General features: G+C 38.2%; 1 protein-coding gene across 1 annotated transcript in view; it reads right to left on the bottom strand.

Annotated features, from left to right (window-relative positions):
• CDH18 (cadherin 18) overlaps positions 1–12808 on the bottom strand; it is a 1188046-nt gene extending 1175238 nt beyond the window's left edge. Inside the window, exon 1 of the mRNA XM_070476511.1 lies at positions 12552–12808. The gene's annotated coding sequence lies outside the window, so the exon portion shown is untranslated. The remainder of the gene's footprint in view (positions 1–12551) is intronic.
• Between the last annotated feature and the right edge of the window lie 9853 nt (positions 12809–22661).

Consider the following 22661-nt stretch of genomic DNA (forward strand, 5'->3'; position numbering starts at 1 on the left):
AGCCTAAATTAGGTCTAAATAAGGGGTGGTAGACTTTGAGGAAAGTGGACATTTTTTGCATGGCAAGTCCATCAGGTGAATTACTGCGGGATCTTCAAGCAAGAGAAAACTAGTCTCCTCAAATAGAAAAAGACTTTTTTTTTTTTTTTTTTTTTTTGCTAAGGAAAGAGGCTTAGAGAAACTCAGAGTATAATGTTTATCAGCCTAATCCAAACCCACTCAGATGGCTTTTGAAGTTTTCTGATTTTCTTGCAATGCCATGATCTAATAATTTAAAGGCATGAGCTTTTGTGTATGGTTTGTCTGTAAGCTCTCATGTACTAAAACAATTATTCCATCTTATAGCTTTGTGATCAGCACCAAATAGTGAGGACAGTTATGACTTGGCTTCAAGATCTTTGCTTCAGAGGGCCCTTCATCACAAGTAAACATATTTGGTTATTTAGCTAATTTGTAAGTCACAGATTACTAGAGATATCTAGTGTCCTGTTCACCTCTAGCAAATGGTTCACTATTATGCCACGGCCAGGGACATAATCAAATCCATATCCTGGACTCAACATTAGTATCCTACACCATTTCTAGTTTTCAACTCTTCTGGTATCAACTTCTTCAGACAGATTTAAGAAAGGAGAATAGAAACCATAACAGAAAGTTAACACATACATTGGAAGACTGAAAACACAAGAAGTCACAACAGTGAGGTAAGAAAGAGGTAGTAAGTGCTGAAAGCAGCTACCACCCTTAAGGCTGGGGGAACAATGGAGAATTTCTTGGTTCTTTTTCTATGATCTTTCAGATTCAAGTAAATGCTTTTTAAAAGTGACAGGAACAAACCTTTAATTTACACTCTGTCTTGATGTATTTCTCCCACCTTTTTTTTTTTTTAACAAAGAACTTTGAAATATTTTGTTTTGTAAGAACAGCTTATCACAGCTTAATACTTATTAAAGATATAAGAAACCTAAAACATGGAGGTGGGGACCCCTGGGGTGAGGGGAAGGTGTCTGCCTGCCTGTGCCTAGTCCTCCATTGAGGTGGGCAATGAAGTCAGTTCTGTGAGAACTGGAATCAGCAGGATGTGGGTGGTGCTGAGGTGAAGAGCAGTGTGAGGTAATACTGTCAAGAAGAGCAAAAAAAAAAAAAAAAAAAAACAGGAAACGAAGGAGCTAAGAGGCTTTCTTTCATTTTCCTGCCTTCCAACTCCCTCTAGTACTTCTTTAGGGAACAAGATAGAAAGCAATCCAGAAAACGAAAAATGTTGTTTCAACAGCCACCATACATGTTAGAGGGTAAGCAGGGTCACATCTGCAGTTAAAAAATACAATAATTTCATTACTGACATGATTTTACTCATAGTCTCCCAATGGGGAGTCCCTAACATATTTTTTATTCATCTCTCTAGCCACTCGAATAGTTAAGAATAAATTCTCATGCTTATTAGCTTCCCAGCAATGTTTCTCAAATGACTGAATGAATGCTAGCAAGAGAGGCATTTTAAATTCCCTTTTCAAGCACTGTGGATTCAGAAGCATTTAATGCACATCAGCCCTGCTGTTGTTTTTACGCCTGTGATTATGTCAATCACTTTTTTAAGTTTTTTACCCATATGATATTACTGAACCCTTGGATTATCTCTACAAGGTAAATACCATGATCTTCCTTTTTATAAAGTGGGTGAAACTCAGGCTTCTGAAAATTCAAAACAAAAGCCAAAACAAACAAATACCTCGTCTCTAAATTTGGAGCATAAGAGAAGCAATATAACATAGTGTTTTAAAAATATATTCCAGAGATAGAAAGACCTGAATTTGAAATTCAGGCTCTGTTTCTCTTTTTACTTCTATCAAACGAATTTCAAAATTGGGCTTCAGAAATTTATTCTAAAAAACCTCAGCCTTCTTTCTTGGCAAAAATGTTGCTGCTTTGAGTCAAAGTGTTCTGTCCTTAGTAGAAACAGTTTATCAAGGAGTATTCTTGGCAAAGAATTGGTCAGTTCTCTAGTTCCAAGCCAAGAAGTTAAAGTCATATTGATTTATGACCAAAGCACTCAATAACTAGATGGCAAAAGTATACCCTGAGTATTTTTAACAGCCAGCAAATAAACTTTATGAAAAAGAACATTAAAAGCACATATAAATTATTAAATGAATGTCCAAAAAGGGTATTTCAGAATAAGTTAATTTACAAGAAGAAAATATGCCAAGACACATATCCACACACAGAAGAGAAGATGCTGACAGAAAGCAATGGCACTGTAAGTACTTTTTCCTATCTGTTCTTTTGCAGGACCTTTAAACATCTTCAGAGACTAGTGGTTTCATTTATGCTTCAGATGGACCTTGGTCTGTGCGTTGTTTCAAGAGATCTTCCAAAATTTAATTAGCCCGTTAGTAAAACAGTTCAGTTGCTTGGCTCTTCTTTCAATACATTTTAAATTCAAATCAATGCCCCAAAAGGGAACATAAACAAATCTCCAGTTTGTATTCTGCCTTAAAGTGCTTTCTTTTACCAAATACCTTAAATTTTGTTTTCTGAGGGGTATCTAATAATACGCACTGTATAATGGCCCTATATTTTATCCATAGCATCTTCTATCTGTTAGAGACATATACATATAGCTGAGCTAATGTATCGAACAGATAGAAAATGCTATGGATAAAATATAGGGTCATTATACAATGTGTACCTTACCTTCATGTAGGACTTCGCCAATGGCTCAGTGGGTAAATAATCTGCCTGCAACACAGGAGACACGGGAGACATGGGTTCAATCCCTGGGTCAGGAAGATCCCCTGGAGAAGGAAATGGCAACCCACCCCAGTATTCTGGCCTGGAAAATCCCATGGACAGAGAAGTCAGACGGGCTTCAGTCCATGGCGTCACAAAGAGTCGGATACACTGAGCAACTAACACACAAATACTTTCATGTGAGAGCTTCCCTGGTAGCTCAGACGGTAAACAATCTGGCTGCAATGTAGGAGACCCCGATTCAATCCCTGGGTCGGGTAGATCCCCTAGAGAAGGAAATGGCAACCCACTCCAGTATTCTTGCCTAAAGAATTCGATGGATACACCATGGGGTTGCGAAGAATCAGACACAAATAAGGAACTAGCACTTCCACCTACCTTCATGTAAGGATTAGCACACAAAAACTTTCCACCAAATGGAATGTCCCTCTTTTGTTAAAATCAAAAGAAAGGAGGGGGAAAGGCAAGGATATTGGAGACACGACAACATTTAAAAAATTTATTTACCAAGTTTATTTATAAGAATTGACATTTTGGTTTTTGTTGTGATGTTCAGTCACCAAGTCATGTCTGACTCTTTGCAACCCCATGGACTACAGCATGCCAGGTCACCCTGTCCACCACCATTTCCTGGAGTTTGCCCAAGTTCAAGTCCATTGAACTGGTGATGTATTCCATCAACTAACAGGCATTAATCAGTACTATGAACACTGCACTTTAAAGAATGAAAAAAAAATTACAAAGGATTATCTTTCTCTCAGTCATATAGTTTACATAGAATGATATAATAAAGATACAATTGATGCAATGATTATTAAAGCGAGGTTTTATGTGATAAATAGTAGAGGCATTCTCAACAACAATTTGTAGAAATATTGGTAATGTTTGAATTGGTAAAGAATGAGAGGAAGACCAAATCAGTAAGACTATCATAAGCAAAAATTGAAAGTTGAGAGAAAGTACTTTGGGGAAAGGGAAAAGGTAGCTTAGCTTGAGTTCAGAGTGATCACCAATGACGTCAGAGACTGGTCAAGGCTGGATTATGAAAAAATGTCAATCTGCCTGAGGATTTTGCTTTTTAACTTATATGTAATATAAAAGAAATTTCAACCCATAAAAACATGGCTAAAAACTACAATAAGGAAAGGCAAAGAAAGAAGAGGATTGACAAAATGAAATCAGAGTGGATGCCATTATAGTTGTTAGGTTTTTGATGTGTAACAAAGACTAACTGATGGTGGCTAATTTTAGGTCTTCTGTGGTGGCTTAGTGGTAAGGATCCCTCTGTCGGTGCAGAAGACACAAGTTTGGTCCCTGGGTGAGGAAGATCTCCTGGAGAAGGAAATTGAAACCCACTCCAGTATTCTTGCCTGGAAAATCCCATGGACAGAGGAGTCTGGTGGGCTACAGTCCATAGTGTTGCAAGAGTCATACACAACTTAGTGATTTAAAAAAAAAAAAAATGTGCTTTATGAGTCTTTGTCACTTAATTAAATCACAGTGCTTGCAAAATATAAAACTATGGTTATATCTGATTACTGACAAAAGTTACTTAATTGTTCTAATTTATATATTCATTGGGCTTCCCTTGTGGCTCAGCTGGCAAAGAATCTGCCTGCAATGCAGGAGACCTGGGTTCAATCCCTGGGCTGGGGGAGATCCCTGGAAAAGGGAAAGGCTACCCACTCCTGTATTCTGGCCTGGAAAATTCCATGGACTACACAGAGTCCATGGGGTCACAAAGAATCGGACATAACAGAGCAACTTTCACTTTCATACATTCACTACACCAGAGCCTTAAATTGTGACTAGCAAACATGAATTACAAATAATGGATGGCCCCCTTTCTGCCAAATACATACCCCGTCCAATTGATTATGGACTTTGTATTATGCTTTCTGCAGATTCATAATGTCCCTTGGACTTATTCTCAACATGGCACAAACAACTATCACCAACCCAAAACATATGTCAAAAACAGCAATGAGAAATACTATATACAGATGAGAATGACTAAAATACAAACCACTGACAACAAATTCTGGGAAGGATGTGGAGCAACAGGGACTTTACTGATTGAGAATGCAAATGAATTGAAAAGCTATATTCACACAAACAACCTGCATCTGATGTTTAAAGCAAGTTTATTCAGAAACACCAAAACTTGGAAGCAACCACGATGTCTCTCAGTAGATAAATGGGTAAACAAACTATGATTAACCTATACAATGGAATATTATTCAGCAATAAAATGAAATGAGACCAAGCTTTCAAAAGACATAAAGGAACTTAATGCATGTTACTAAGTGAAATAAGGCAATCTGAAAAGAGCCCGTATTGTATGAGTTCAATCATAGGACATTATTGTACAGACAAAATTACGCAGACAGTAAAAAGATCAGAGGTTCAGAGGGAGGAAAAGAGAGAGGCATAAATAAATTGGGGAAACACTGGAATTTTAGGGTGGTGGAATTTTTGTTCAGGTATAGGTCATTTGTACATAAGACTATGCACTTTTTATAATGCATAGAATGTACAATACAAGTACTGAACGCTAATGTAAGCTATGTGGCAGTGATTTAGTTGCTAAGTCATTTCCAGCTCTTGTGACGCCACGAACTGTAAACTTACAGACTCCTCTGTTCATGAGATTTCCCAGGCAAGAATACTGGAGAGGGTTGCCATTTTCTTCTTCAGGGGATCTTTCCAACCCAGGGATCGAACCCATGTCTTCTGCTTTACAGGTGGATTCTTTACCACTTGAGCCACAAGAGAATGTAAACTATAGACTTTACATAATAATATTTTATTAGTAATGGCTCATTCATCACTGCAAATGCATCTTGAAAATGCCAAATAGTAATAACAGGAGAAAATAGCATGGTTAGGGAAGGAAGCTAGCAGCATAGAGAGGAGATGAAAGTAGAAATGAGAAGTGTATGTCACTTTCTCTCATTTTTCAGTAAACCTAAACCTAGTCTAAAAATTGAACTATTCATTAAAAAAAATGGTTATATTGCAGATGTTTGAAACCCATTTGACATGTCTGCTCTAAAATGGGATATTTTCCCATTTTCTCTTTTCTAGCAATCATGGGTTAGATTTGACTACTTGACCCGAGTGGTATTTGTATATCTTTTAAACAACTAGTAAAGCTCACTCTTATTTCTACCTACATCTGATTCTTTCTATGATAAATAGAATGCATAATAACTAATTTCTATGATTCTCAGTAGCCTTGTGGCAAAATCCTAATATATAATTTAGAGTAACTGGAATTTGATAAACAACAAGATTTAAGGATTCAGTTACATGACTCAAGACACAGTACTAATGGACATGAAACAATCCCCATTAGAAGAGACATCAGTTCAGTTCAGTCACTCAGTTGTGTCCAACTCTTCGCGACCTCATGGACTGCAGCACGCCAGGCCTCCCTATCCATCGCCAACTCCCAGAGTTTACCCAAACTCATGTCCATTGAGTCAGTGATGCCATCCAGCCATCTCATCTTCTGTCATCCCCTTCTCCTACCTTCATTCTTTTCCAGCATCAGGGTCTTTTCAAATGAGTCAGCTCTTTGCCTGAGGTGGCCAAAGTATTGGAGTTTCAGCTTCCACATCTGTCCTTCCAATGAACACCCAGGACTGATCTCTTTAGGATGGACTGGTTGGATCTCCTTGCAGTCCAAGGGACTCTCAAGAGTCTTCTCCAACACCGCAGTTCAAAAGCATCAATTCTTCAGCGCTCAGCTTTCTTTATAGTCCAACTCTCACATCCATACATGACCACTGGAAAAACCATAGCCTTGACTAGATGGACTTCTGTTGGCAAAGTAATATCTCTGCTTTTCAATATTTTGTCTAGGTTGGTCAAAACTTTCCTTCCAAGGAGTAAGCTTCTTTTAATTTTATGACTGCAGTAACTATCTGTAGTGATTTTGAAGCCCAAAAAAATAAAGTCTGCCACTGTTTCCACTTTTTCCTCACCTATTTGCCATGAAGTGATGGGATTGGATGCCATGATCTTAGTTTTCTGAACGCTGTTTTAAGTCAGCTTTTTCATGCCGCTCTTTCACTTTCATCAAGAGGCTCTTTAGTTCTTCTTCACTTTCTGCCATAAGTGTGGTGTCATCTGCATATGTGAGGTTATTGATATTTCTTCCAGCAATCTTGATTCCAGCTTGTGTATGGATCAATCTAAGGTCATACCTAAGCAAATTCTAATGTTACATATTTAGAGGTAATCATATTGGCCAGGTAAGTGTGTGTGCAGTGGCGTCGATTTAAGTACAGTGAGGACAAGTTATTAAAGAGGAAAATGGAAGCTATAGAACACAAATCAAGTCACCTATTAAAGGTGATTATATTTTTATCCTATTCAAACTGTACAAAAACTACACTCATATACCCACATATATATTCTCAACCAATCATGCTCACACATAGTTTCACAAAAACATATAAGCTCAGGAGTGATTTTAAAAGTGGAATTCAATTAATTGGTAGGAGCAATAACTACAAGCAGATGTATACTTTCTAATTACCTACATTTTATATCTCAATCTATAAGATTAAATTCAATAGGAATGAGTTACCTTGTTTCCTGAGAAAGTCTGATATTAGGCTACGATATTAGTAGTTATCCATACCAGGCACTGATTTTTCTACTTCTCACACCTTTATAGAGATCTATCCTCATATCATATGAGATATAGAAAGTTGCAGTTCAGTGGTATTTTTACCATTAAACATTAATAATTAACATGCAATATTTATATGTATGTGTGTGTGTGTGTGTGTGTGTATCTTAGTTCTGGGTAAAAGTTTCTTATATAAAAAAGAACTTTCAGTTACATACTGAACTTTCACATCTTTGTCTTGGATTTTATTCAGCCCTTTCCCCATCCCCAGTGATGCTCTTTCACCTCTACTACTGCATGCTCAGTCACTCAGATGTGTCCGACTCTGTGGGCTTATGGACTGTAACCCATCAGACTCCTCTGTCCATGGAATTTTCCAGGCAAGAAAACTGGAGTGGGTAGCCATTTCCTGCTCCAGGGAATCTTCCTCACCTAGGGATCAAACCCTTGCCTCTTGTGTCTCCTGCATTGGCAGATGGATTCTTTATCACTAGCACAACCTGGGATGCCCTGTTTTTGTCCAGTCACTAATAACAATGCTTGCGACCCCACGGATTACAGCATGCCAGGATTCTCTGTCCTTCACTACCTCCCGGAGTTTGCTCAAATTCGTGTGCCTTGAGTGGGTGATGCCATCCAATCATCTCATCCTCTACTGCTCCCTTCTCTTCCTGCCTTCAATCTTTCCCAACATCAGGGTCTTTTTCTATGATGTCCTACTTTAACATAAAAGACAGCCTCTTTTTAGAAGCAAATTAAATTTCTTAAAATATTTTTCATTATTGATTACATCGACCTATAGCATTAAGATTCCCACTCAAATTGTATTACTCAGTAATTCACATTAACAAAATATAATTTTGTGAGAAAAAACTACATTAGGCCATATGCCAGCCTATTTCAGATATACTTGGGATGATTACCACATAGCTACATATATTAGTTGTATTCAGAATTCAGTCCTTTCAAGGTATGCAAATTTTCTGACAAACAATAAAATCCTTACACATTTACTTTCAAAATACCAGTAAATGCAATGACTGTACCATGCCTATCTTCCCATTTTATTTAAGCAACTACTCTTCTACCCTGATAAGTCAATGAACCTTTCAATAAAGAATTGGGATTCCATGATTCATTGTCCAGATTCCCTTCCCTCCTCGCACTTTCTGACATAAACATCTCAGAAAGTAGATGTCACCTTTTCTCATTTCCTGGAGTTGTCATCATGTGATGAAAAGTCTAGACCTACCAAATAGATTGTTTTTGCACAGAGACATCATTACGTGTTGACTCATTCCCAAATAAAACAGCAGTCAGGGTACATCTTTAGCTGTTCTGGAAATGTGAGGACTGTGTTTCCGTTTATTAAGAAAGGCTGCAGTGTAATTCAATGTGTGTGGTTTCTACAGGGTTTCCCTGGTGACTCGGTAAAGAATCTGTCTGGAATACAGGAGACCCAGGTTCAATCCCTGGCTGGGGAAGATCCCCTGGAGAAGGAAATGGCAACCCACTCCAGTATTCTTGCCTGGAGAATTCCATGGACAGAGGAGTTTGGTGAGCTATATAGTCCATGGGGTGGCAAATAGTCAGACGCGACTTAGTGACTAAACCGTGGCTTCCATAAGTGATGCAGGAAATACCTTTATCCCCACAATAAGCCCTTGCATCACCCTCTGTATACATGTATGAAAGCTTCATACAGAATGATGCTGAATTTGGGGAGGCTGCACTAGTGGAAAATAGTCCACCAGCCAATGCAGGGATGCAGGTTTGATCTCTGGATCAGGAAGACCCCCAGAGTAGGAACTGGCACTCTACTCCAGTATTTTTGTCTTGAAAATTCCATAGGCAATGGAGCCTGGAAGGCTGCAGTCCATGGGGCTGCAAAGAGTTAGATATTATTTTTATAGCGACTGAGCACAAAAACAGATTTAAAAATATAGTTCCGGAATGTGTATAGATAGTGAAACCATTCTATTATTTTCAACTCTTCTATGTCTGCTTTTGTAGAAAACAAGTAATATTCTCTTAGCTCCCTGCTGTTCTCTTCTGGAAGCAAATTGCATGTGAGCCCAGAGTCACTCATTCTATCTACATGGTTCACAGTTATTTGCAGGCAATTGTAAAAGAAATGTCCTCCCTTTAGTTTTTTCCTTATGTGAACATTTATGATGCTAGTTGCATAATATGTAACCTTTATATTTTCTTAAAATCAGTCATTTTAATATTTGAAGCCTTGGTTATTTTCAAAAATTAAAACTTTTATAAAGGTTGGATGCATGAGACAAGTGCTCAGGGCTGGTGCACTGGGAAGACCCAGAGGGATCAGGTGGAGAGGGAGGTGGGAGGGCAGGGTCAGGATGGGGAATACCTGTAAATCCATGGCTGATTCATGTCAATGTATGACAAAAACCACTGCAATACTGTAAAGTAATTAGCCTCCAGCTAATAAAAATAAATGGAAAAAAAAGAATATTTGAAAGAGAAAACTTTAAAAGTATAAGATACATTCACTTTCTTGTGAAAACAAAGAATTTTTGTTGATCTGAAAAGTTTTCTTTTTGTGGAGAATAGGAGAAACCTACTTCAGGCAGCACTCAACACTTTAAAAACAAGGAAATACTTTAAGAAAGCAGTAAAACCTCTCACAGTGGTTTGTTGAGTATAACACAGGAAGAAAGAGCCCCCTAATGGTACAGGTATCTATAAAAAACAGAATAGGTGGTGCTTGCTCAGTTCTTGGTTCACTAAGCCTGAAAGACATCTGATAATATGGAAATGAATGGTAAGTTGAATAAAATGTCAGATGGAGCCCTCCAAAGATGGTATAGAAAAGTGAAAATTCCTGAGCTGAATTGACTAAATTGCTGAATTTCAGAACTAGACTGGTTTATATACACGAGTGCTAGGATACATTTTTTCATGCCTGCTGAGAGGCACTGCTCTGACATGCAGGAGTCATATTAATTACATAGCTGGGAAGTGTGAAATATTATTTCTTAATGCTTTTTTTTCCCCCAATCAAGATACAATTTTCTTTTAAGAAAATGGGGAATCAAATCCCTCACAGGGGTAAGCACAGAATTTGTAAAATAACAAAAGAATTAAAAAAAGATAGAGTCAAAGTAATACTGTAAGCCAAGAAGGATGCTTAAACATCAATTTAAAGAAAGTATTTTAAAAGTTTTTTTTTAAAGGAGAAGAAGCCTAATCATGTGACAAATTAAGGATGAAGATTTACAGCTGTACATACTAAAGAATTAATTAAATTTTCTCATATAATCATACAACACAATTGAGAATGTCTTACTGTGTTTTCCCCAATAGAACCCATAAATAAATGCTATAAGGAAAATATACTGCATAAGTACCTGACACTAATACTGTTGCAACAAACTTATGGAATTTTAAATGATTTTGTGTATTAAATATAGAAACTACAAGACCTACAAGACTAATTCACTAAATCTTAAGTGAATTCTTTGTTGAAACATGTTATATTATTTGCAAAAACAATAAAATGAAAGGATTAAAACACTATTTTGTATTTGAACAAAAAGTTAGCATAATTAAACAAAATTATAACTGATTTAACATAAATGCTATATGTGGATTTGATACAATAGTGCTCATATATACATAGCTTCTCAAATATGATACCCAAAAAGATTTTTTTTTAATGACTCAATTCAAAGTTAAAAAATTCAGTATTCTCCAACACATATTTCTATTCCTTTAGTCAAAATGCACTTTAAAAAAAAGTCTGCATTAATGATACAATCATGCCCTTTTGATATGGCTATTATAAGTAGAAATATCTAGGTAGTTATAATATTTACTCAAAAAACATGAAAATATTATTTCACATTTGGAAAACAAAAGAGATATCATAAAAAGTTGTGCTTTTCAAGTGTATAGTTATGTTCAACACAAGTAAGGGTGAAACATACACAAACACTGCCATTCAGAGAATGGAACATGAAGAAGTTCAGCTACATTATCTGCCAAAATTGTGGCCACCACCTTCTCCTGTGAAACATTGCATAACATATTTAAAAGTTTTGTGGACTTACCACAGATGCAAGCTTGGTTTTGATTAGAGGAGTGACTCAGGAAACTTTGCTTGAAACTGACAATCTAAACAGTTCTTAGGATACAATATCTCACTTCATTGATCCCAGACCAAATAAATTGCCATCAAAAAATCTCACAAACCATTTTAGTCCTAGCAAGGATGAAATGAATCCCTTATGTCTGATGTCACAATGCTGTCTCGTTAGCAGTTGACATTTGTGACCTATAAACCTAAGGTTAACCAACCATATCAGTACTGCATTGCCGCAACCCACTATTCCTATTCCATCCCATCACTTTCAGCAGAAACATGTAAAAAATCCCTGTTCCCAGAAGAGAATTTAATATGTGCAAAGTTCCCATATATTCACAGACACTTTACCAGCGCTTACCTTCACTGACACTGAAATTAACTGAGGGAACTCTAGCTCTAGTACTAGCTGAACATCTCCAGACTCATATTTCCCTGCCTGAGCTCAGTACTTTCTTAAGACCAAATTCTAGCTGTCAATAACCTAGCTATAATAAGATGGTAGTCTAATGCCAAATCATTTAAGAAGCATCATATTTATGTTGAAGAATTAAGACTGCAATCAAAAGACAGATTTAGGGGGAAAAAAATCACCACTGACAATCACTGAAGCTCACAGCAGCTTCTATGCATGAAATATAACAGAAGACATTTAATGCAGAAATAGTCCTGTCCTGCTTGGCTATTATTTTTTCAAAGTTGCCTATAAGAGCCTTATATGTGAACATATTTCAGGGCTGTCACCAAAAATGCTCTTTTTTAGTGTGAACTTCGCTTCATTTCTCTTCTTCACACAAATTATCTACTCATAAACTTATAATCTAGTAGTTTAATAAAACAGAGAAAGAAACTTACATTTCCCTGGAGATAAAACAGCAAATATATTCATATAAATATGCATTAACATATTCCTAAATCCACATGCCTGTGTACTCTATTAACTTTAAATACATCACCGGAAACTCATTTTTTAAAGCACGCAAAGCTCTGCTGTATTTTACTGTGGGTGACTCAAAAAGAAATCCAGAGAGAAAAATTTCATTTTCTTACCAGGAGCCGACACGGTTTCTATTCAATTCGGGAACAAAGTGGGGCTGGAAAGGGAACTTGATTGGGGTTTTCTTTTCAAAATCCTCGTTAATGAAGCAGGAGTGGATGAACTATTCCAAGGTGAAGTCTGTTATTTCTTGCAGGGGCTGGGAGCTGACATCCTCTTGTGAGAGAAAAGGCGCCTCAGTAAGTTGTTGACTGGGGAAGCTGCGGAGCAGGGCGCTGGGCTCGGCAGCCACACAGGGATGCGATGGAACGCGCCTGCCTCCCTCCCAGCCCCGCACCCTGCGTCCCCGCTCTCCTTTTCACCCTGAGGCTCACTTAGCTCTGAGTCTCCGCTCTCGCTGCTGCTGTGTAATCAATCTAGCCTGTCTGAAGCTAATAGTCCTCTATTTAACCAGCCAATCAATAGGAAGGATTCCGCTGCTAGTCCCAAGAGACTGTTTGCAAGTGTGGTACAAACAGGAAGAGTTTTGCCAGCAGTTTAGCCAAATATTTTTTCATTATTTCATCTCCCGTTAGAGATAGGGCTAGAGAGAGCAGAGGCTCAGAGCAAGCTTCCTATGATTGCAGATTTCTGCATTTAAAAAATGTACCTCTTTTTCATCTGATAAATTTGTAATTACACACCTGCTATCCATCATCATTTAGTAATTAACAACAGTTGCATATGTGATTTTAAAAAAGCTTTCTCATTCAAATATATGAGAAAAGTACAGGAACAAAATTACACACATGGACAGTTTTTGTTTTTGTTTTCCCCGGAAAATAACAGTGCCTTCAGGAACTTATATGGCTTGGATCAATTAAAGAATACCTCATTATATTGATGGCTGTTAAAAGTTATTCATTTAATTCTAGGAAAATAGTGAACTGTAGTTTTTTTCTCAAAAGGAAAGAGAAGCAGTGTTCATAGATTTTATTGAACTAGAGCCTGAGTCAGACCTCAGCGTGTAAAATGTTTTTCAATTTTATAGCATAAATCTAGGAAAGCATCCCTCCGAATGTATCAAACAGAACATTTCACACCTGATTCATTCCTTCAAGGTTAAGAAGATTTTCTTCTTAAAGTGACACATTCACTTCTCATCTCCTGTAACCGACCGTAATAAAGAAGCACAAAGTGAGCCGCTGAAGACCAGACTGGCCTTTTATTCCCCAGATACTTCCAAGGGGAAAAAAACCCATAAAAATAAAAGAACATTTGGGGCCAATTTGTTCTTGGTTTGTAAACTGGCCCCACACACAGAAGACAAGGAGGGACCTAGGAAAGAGGCAGCCACTTGGGTTGGGTGGGGGGCAGGTGTAACAAATAGGAGACTCACCTGCTAGGCTTGCTTTGGCGGCCACAGGATGCCTGGATCTCTGCATCTGCCTGCCAGGCGATTAAGAAATAGAGGTCTGAACTGGATTCACGCACACCTTCCACCTGGTCTCAGCAACACATTTCTCTCTCAAGGCTGTGTCCTTGAATGCGGCTCCCACTGTGGGAGGAGTGATGAACCTCTGTTTTTCTGGGGTCCAGTTCTCTGGTTCAGCCTGCAGTCATGCCCTCTCGATGACCTCCTCCAACACTTAGCCAAACCCTAGAGATGCAGACTCTTTTCATTTCTAATTAGGAAGTGGTTGCTTATTTCAGTTTCACACTGCTTGGTCAACCAACCTTTTAGTTACTTTTTCTTGGTAATAATACATTATGGCTCTCATTAAACTAAATTGTATAGGAATGTTTAACTACATCGCAGTTCTCAGCTGGAATTAAATTCCAGGCTGCAGCCCTTGTAGCTACAGATTTCAACATTATGTAACATGAATAAAAGTTTGGAATATGTGCTAAGATATCTTGTAAATGAAGAACAAAAAGACCATAAGAAATGTATGGTCATGGAGTTACACTCAAAGTTCAAATTATAAAGTGTTGTAACACTTATTAGAGGCAAACTTCCTCTATTTAATTGACTCAGTTCAGCAAATATTTATTGAGCAACTCTTTGTATCAGGCCTTGTACTCTCGTAATAGAAAAGTAATTAAGTAAAGGAGAGAACAAGCTTTTGTATTCCTGGTGTTTTCAGCGCACTGTAGTAGGACAAGTCAATCTTCTAGGAGTGTACATGCTGGTGAGTAGATAAGGAATCCTCAGGTAAGCAACATACAAATGGAGAGCGTTGGATTCTTGCCTTCTTTAGCAGCAGTTCAAAGGGCAAGGTGCTCAAAAGCAAGATCATTCCTCCTCTAGGAAAACAGAAAGTCTCTGTTAAAACCATGCCATTTGCAATGATCTTATTAAAGAGAATAAAAGCGATCTTACTGGCAGAGGGAACGGAGCAACAGAGGGGAGAGAAATAAGCGCAACTTTGGGGTCAAAGGAAGCAGGAGATGGGGGAGGGGAAGAGGTAAGTGGGAGGCTGGCTGGAGGACATACAGCAGAGATGGTATGAATATTCTAGAAGCAGGTAATGGAAGGATCTTGAATGCTAGGCTGAGAATAAGCAACTGGATAATTGTGAGCATTTCAATTTCTTTTTTTTTTTTTTAAACAGAAAACCAATAACATTTCAACTGTGCTTTTGGGAACTATTACCAAATTGACCTCTGTATACCCATGCTGGGTTAAATCTCGGAGTTTTGGGTTAAGTAGAAAGAAATAGCTTTCCTGCTTTGACAGACAGAGGGAGCTACAGTGGGATAATGCCTCCAAAACTGTGTCCCACCCTGGAGGGAGCAGTGAAAAGTCTCCTAATGTTTCAGGAGCAGGGTGGGATCAGCTCCTGAACAATCTTCTGATTGATTGGCAGTGAGGTAACAGAGTCAGCATCATCAACATTGTGACTCCAAGTGGTTCATGGTCTCCATGCTTGTGGGCAGCATTAACTTTTTCCACCTGGTGTGGGTTTCAATAACTGCAAAACAGCTCAGAGGACTTGACTTAGAATATTGTCTATAGCCCTTGATGAAGAACTAAAGGTCCTTGACTTTGTTTAATGATTAATGTAGTACTTTGTTTTGCTTGATTGTTTTCCTTTCTTTCTGCGATTTCTCCCTTCTCTGATTAAATTTATTATATGACTAAGATTTTCCTACAGATAAAAGGCCGGCAAAGAACAGAGGTGGGGGAACCTATTCTAGGAAGGACTCATAGACCTGTTAGGTTGCAGAACCTCAGTCTCACAGGAGGTTGCAGCATGCACTGGAATGAGACCTTGGTGAGAGTGAGGAATTACTAGGGACCATTGCCAGGGTCTCCTTCAGGAGTACTAGGGAGAGAGCTGGTTTGAGCATGGTGGAAATGGGCAGAATGAATACTGAGAAACATTCTAAAATAGGGTCTCTACATGCTGTAGTAACCTACTGAGGAGAGGTGCCACTTAGGAAGACTTTACACACTCAGCTTATGGATGACTGATAGAAAAGGTGAATTACAAATGGCACATATTTTCTATCATTTTTGTTTCTGTTATAGAAGTCATCCTTCCTTAATTATATGTATGTGTGTGTGTTAGTGGCTCAGTTGTGTGTGACTCTTTGCAGACCCATGGACTGTGGGTCCCCATGTGACCCATCAGGCTCCTCTGCCCATGGAATTCTCCAGGCAAGAATACTGGAGTGGGTTTCCATTTCCTTCTCCAGCATATCTTCTCTGGCCCAGGGATTAAACGTGGGTCCCTGGCATTGCAAGCAAATTATTTACTAGCTGAGCCACCAGAGAAGCCCTAATTATAATTGCTATGTGCAATTTCCTACAATGTAAATTGCAATGAAAATAATTGAATTTTTCCAATACTCTTTCCTTCACATTTTTAAAAATTGTACCTGACATATATTGGTACTCAATTCATAACAAATTCTGAGCTAATAATTCTGAAAATATTATCTCATTTAAAGCTCTGTGGAAAGGTTGTTTTTTGTTTAGTCGCTAAGGCATGTCCAACTCTTTGTGACTCCATGCACTGCAACATGCCAGGCTCTCCCTGTCCCTCACTATCTCCTGGAGTTTGCCAAACTTCATGTCCACTGAGTCAGTGATACTATCCAACCATCTCATCCTCTGCTGCCCTCTTCTCCTTTTGTCTTCAATCTTTCCCAGGATCAGCATCTTTTCCAATGACTTGGCTCTTTGCGTCAGGTGGCCAAAGTATTGAAGATATTATCTTATTTCATATCTAAAGAAACTAAAGGTTGAACAGGTTAAGTAGCTTGCCCAATGAAATGTAATTCGTGTCTGTTGAATCTCAAAGACCATATTCTGAACAGTGTTGAATTTTTAGGAAGCAACTGTATTATAAAATAAAATAGAGAATTCCCTAACAGTCCAGTGGTTAGGACACTGAGCTTTTACTCTTAAAGGCCTGGATTTAATCCCCAGTCAGAGAACTAAGATCTTGTAAGCTGTGCTGTGCAGTCAAAAAAAAAAAAGAAAGAAAATGAGTATCAGGATACTGATTTGTGGGTCATATAATTGGAATAGATGAAGGAAGTAAAAATAAATTCAGTGAAATTCAAACAAGAGGATCAGAGGGAAGTATATGAAGGATAGAAAGCTGGAGTTTTCAAGGGGAATAACCACTAGAGTAATGTATTGAGAGTAAGAAGACTGTTGGGAGGCATTAGGAGGAGGGTTAGTAGCAAGGTGTGCATGATGGAGATAACTGCTGAGCCAAAGGACAAAAGGGACCTTATTAAGTTGAAGAAGCTTGGATGAGCTGCTCTGAGGACCCAGCAGAGCCTACAAGTCATCTATTTCCACTGGCACCAACCTGTAAGATTGCATGGATTTGCTGAGCTCTGCTCAGCAGCTTGGATATCTGAGAGACTGAAAGGATTGTTAGAATGCAAAACTTTGGTTTCTTTTAGGAGAAATTTGGCAAGAATGGGGGAAAATGGATGAGAAGCAGGGAGAGAGGAAGAAAAGACCATAATATCTTGCACAGTTTGAGTTGTCTCAATAGTTGGTTGTAGAGTACATTTCTGTACAAAAGGTAGAGGGCTGGTTGAAAGAGACACCTTGAGAAAGCAAGTGAGAGAGAGATACATAATTTGTCAAGGTCATGAAGAAAATGGGAATGTACAGGCCAACAGCTTTCCTGAGAGACTTAGTACTGTCAAAGTGCTGTCCAAAATTCTGCTGAATTTATTTCAAAATTAATAAGAAACACTTTATGGCTCCAAATAACCTATTAGAAGCTGAGAATTTAAATAAAGATAGACAGGATTTCTTCTGTCTACCAGTTGACTGAGTTAATGAAGAGATGAAAGTGAACGTCCCTCAGTTGTGTCTGACTCTATGAAACCCCATGGACTATTAAGTCTGTGGAATTCTCCAGGCCAGAATACTTGAGTGAGTAGCCGTTCCCTTCGCCAGGGGATCTTCCCAACCCAGGAATCAAATCCAGGTCTCCCACATTGCAGGTGGATTCTATATCAACTGAGTCACCAGGGGAAACCAAGATTACTGGAGTGTATAGCCATTCCCTTCTCCAGTGGATCTTTCTAGCCCAGAAATCAAACCAGGGTCTCCTGAACTGCAGGCAGATTCTTTACCAGCTGAGCTACCAGGGAAGTCCTAATACTTGTACATATATAAAATGTATATAATTATAGTTATTAATCTAAATTTTACAATAAAATTGTATGCATAGCACAAAGAATCATGGAAATGGAAAACCCAACAGTATGAAAAGTTATATGTCAGAAGATACCAGAAGAAGAAAGAAGTAAAAGACTAATGAAAAATAAAAATGGAGAGAATATTTGAGCTTAGTTTAGGGTTCCCATGTTTTTAGAAATAGAAAAGAGTGTGCTAAAATGAGCATAAAGAGATGGTTTCAAAGGTTGGAAGTGTTGATCAGCCCTGATTTCACTTCTATGCTAAGAATTACTCAGAAGTAAAGAAAACCATGAGGTCAAGGTACATTTTGTTTCTGATATTGTACTTATTCCCTATAATCTTATAAAAACTTTGAAGAAACAAAACCATGGAAATATCATCATGCATAAAAACAATCTTTATAGAATGAAGTACTTTTGCTGAATGATATTTTAGAAAAAAATAATAATATTAACACAATAATAATGTTTTAGAAAGAATTTTCAGTGGCAACAAGATAAGGGGAAATTTTATAAAGGCACTAGCTATTAGAATAGAGATGAAGGGGACAGTTTGAGCAGTTTTTAGGTGATAAAACATTCAGGGCTTTTTAAATTTTGAATATCAGTTAAGTACCAAGCCAATGAGTCTATTTTGAATATCAGTTAAGTACCAAGCCAATGAGTCTATTTGATGTTAAATGAGATTAGGGGCAGAAAGGTTTATTTTAGTTTTGAAGATGATGATGTTGGTATTTGTGGTGGATGTATAGGTGCAGAATCCAATAAGAGTTCAGGAGTTGGGTTTTTGATAGCTTGGAGAGTCACTTAAACAAAAGATGTAGATACAGATAATCATTTATCTTATTCTGGAGAATCAAGAAAGAACACTTAGAATAACAAGATAAAAAAGATCAAAGGCAAGAACATGGAGAAACCTGACATTTGAAAAGCAAGGTATAGAGATAAGCCATTGAACAACACTGAGAATTGACATGAGAAATCCAGAAATTAGAGATTTGAAGAAACCACAGTGAAAAAAGTAGCAGGCATTCACTGCTGCTCTAAAAAGAGCAGTTTTAAGTTTGTAATGTGGTCCATTTGAACCACTTACAATAATGGAGACAACTACTGAATGAACCATATATAAACGCATCAATTTTTTGATTCTTTCTGTTTTTCAACCACTGGTTATTTCCTCTCATGTATTTACTAGTCTATGAATAACTTTATATTGAATAACTCTACATGCAAAACTCAATGCAGGACACAATAGAGAGTGCAAAGGTGAAATGAATAATGTCTTAGAACTTATACTGCAAATATTATAATATGAAAATGAGATAATCATTTCCCATATAAGAGATAAACAGAATTCTGTATATGTAAATAAGCTTTTTTTTTTTTTATAAATAAGCTTTTTAAACAGTCTACTAGAACACTGAAAGGATTCACAGTTTATCAGTTCAGTTCAGTGCAGTCGCTCAGTCATGTTCGACTTCTTGCAACCCCATGGATGGAGCACGCCAGACATTCCTGTACATCACCAACTCCCAGAGTTAACTCAAACTCATGTTCACTGAGTCAGTCACACTATCCAACCATCTCATCCTCTGTTGTCCCCTTCTCCTCCTGCCTTCAATCTTTCCCAGCATCAGGGTGTTTTCAAATGAGTCAGTTCTTCACATCAGGTGGCCAGATTAATAGAGTTTCAGTTGCAGTATCAGTCTTTCAAACGAATATTCAGGACTGATTTCCTTTAGGATGAACTGGTTGGATCTCCTTGCAGTCCAAGGAACTCTCAAGAGAATTCTCCAACACCACAGTTCAAAAGCATCAATTCTTCAGCACTCAGCTTTGTTTATAGTTCAACTCCCATATCCATACATGACTACTAGAAAAAAACATAGCTTTGATTAGACAGACACTGTGGGCAAAGTAGTGTCTCTGCCAATGTTTCCACTGTTTTCCCATCTATTTGCCATTTGTTTCCAGGGCAAACCATTCAATATCACGGTAATCCAAGTCTATTCCTCGACCAGTAACGATGAAGAAACTGAAGTTGAACGGTTCTGTGAAGACCTACAAGACCTTCTAAAACTGACACCACAAAAATATGTCCTTTTCAATGTAGGGGACTAGAACGCAAAAGTAGGAAGTCAAGAAACACCTGGAATAATAGGTAAGTTTGGGCTTGGAGTACAGAATGAAGCAGGGCAAAGGCTAATAGAGTTCTGTCAAGAGAATGCACTGGTCATACCAAACACCCTCTTCCAACAACACAAGAGAAGACTCTACAAATGGACATCACCAGATGGTCAACACTGAAATCAGATTGATTATATTCTTTGCAGCCAAAGATGGAGAAGCTCTATACAGTCAGCAAAAACAAGACAGGGAGCTGACTGTGGCATAGATCATGAATTCCTTATTGACAAATTCAGACTTAAATTGAAGAAAGTAGGGAAAACCACTAGACCATTCAGGTATGACCTAATCAAATCCCTTATGACTACACAGTGGAAGTGAGAAATAGGTTTAAGGGACTAGATCTGATATACAGAGTGCCTGATGAACTATGGGTGGTGGTTTGTGACACTGTATAGGAGACAGGAATCAAGACCATCCCCAAGAAAGAGAAATGCAAAAAAGCAAAATGGCTGTCTGAGGATGTCTTACAAACAGCTGTGAAATGAAGAAAAGCAAAAGAAAAGGAGAAAAGCAAAGATATACCCATTTGAATGTAGAGTTCCAAAGAATAGCAAGGAGAGATAAGAAAGCCTTCCTCAGAAATCACTGCAAAGAAATAGAGGAAAACAATAGAATGGGAAAGACTAGAGATCTCTTCAAGAAAATTAGAGATACCAAGGGAAATTTTCATACAAAGATGGGCTCAATAAAGGACAGAGATGGTATGGACCTAACAGAAGCAGAAGATATTAAGAAGAGTGGCCAGAATACACAGAAGAACTGTACAAAAAGATCTTCATGACACAGATAATCACGATGGTGTGATCACTCACATTCACCTAGAGAAAGACATCCTTGAAAATGAAGACAAGTGGGCTTTAGGAAGCATCACTACGAACAAAGCTACTGGAGGTGATGGAATCCCTGTTGAGCTATTTCAAATCCTCAAAGATGATGCCATGAAAGTGTTGCACTCAATATGTCAGCAAATTTGGAAAATTCAGCAGTGGCCACAGGACTGGAAAAGGTCAGTTTTCATTCCATTCAAAAAAGAAAGGCATTGTGATAGAATGTTCAAACTACTGCACAATTGCACTCATCTCACACGCTAGTAAAGTAATGCTCAAAATTATCCAAGTGAGGCTTCAGCAATATGTGAACCATGAACTTCCAGATGTTCAAGTTGGTTTTAGAAAAGGCAGAGGAAACAGAGATCAAATTGCCAACATCCACTGGATCATCAAAAAAGCAAGAGAGTTTCAGCAAATCATCTATATCTGCTTTATTGACTATGCCAAAGCCTTTGACTGTGTGGATCACAATAAACTGTGGAAAATTCTGAAGGAGATGGGAATACCAGACCACTTGACCTGCCTCTTGAGAAACCTGTATGCAGGTCAAGAAGCAACAGTTCAAACTGGACATGGAACAACAGACTGGTTCCAAATAGGAAAAGGAGTACATCAAGGCTGTGTATTGTCACCCTGCTTATTTAACTTACCTGTAGAGTGCATCATGAGAAATGCTGGGCTGGAGGAAACACAAGCTGGAATAAGATTTCCAGGAGAAATATCAATAACCTCAGATATGCAGATGACACCACCCTTATGGTAGAAAGTGAAGAGGAGCTAAAGGGCTTCTTGTTGAAAGTGAAAGAGGAGCGTGAAAAAGTTGGCTTAAAGCTCAGCATTCAGAAAACTAAGATCATGGCATCTGTCCCATCACTTCATGGCAAATAGATGGAGAAACAATGGAAACAGTGGCTAATTTTATTTTTTTGTGCACCAAAATCACAGCAGATGGTGATTGCAGCCATGAAATTAAAAGACGCTTACTCCTTGGAAGGAAAGTTATGACCAACCTAGACAGCATATTAAAAAGCAGAGACATTACTTTGCCCACAAAGGTCCATCTAGTCAAAGCTATGGTTTTTCCAGTGGTCATGTATGGATGTGATAGTTGGACTATAAAGAAAGCTGAATGCCAAAGAATTGATGCTTTTCAACTGTGGTGTTGGAGAAGACTCTTGAGAGTCCCTTGAACTGCAAGGAGATCCAACCAGTCCATCCTAAAGCAGATCAGTCCTGGGTGTTCATTGGAAAGACTGATGTTGAAGCTGAAACTCCAATCCTTTGGACACCTGATGAGAAAAGGTGAATCATTTGAAAAGACCCTGATGCTGGGAAAGATTGAGGGCAGGAGAAGGGGACGACAGAGGATGAGATGGGTGGATGGCATCACCGACTCAATGGTCATGGTTTGTGTAGACTCCAGCAGTTAGTGATGGACAGGGAGGCCTGGCATGCTGTGATTCATGGGGTCACAAAAAATTGGAC

The sequence above is a fragment of the Odocoileus virginianus genome, chromosome 14 (assembly GCF_023699985.2).
Source record: "Odocoileus virginianus isolate 20LAN1187 ecotype Illinois chromosome 14, Ovbor_1.2, whole genome shotgun sequence".
Classification (NCBI taxonomy): domain Eukaryota; kingdom Metazoa; phylum Chordata; class Mammalia; order Artiodactyla; family Cervidae; genus Odocoileus; species Odocoileus virginianus.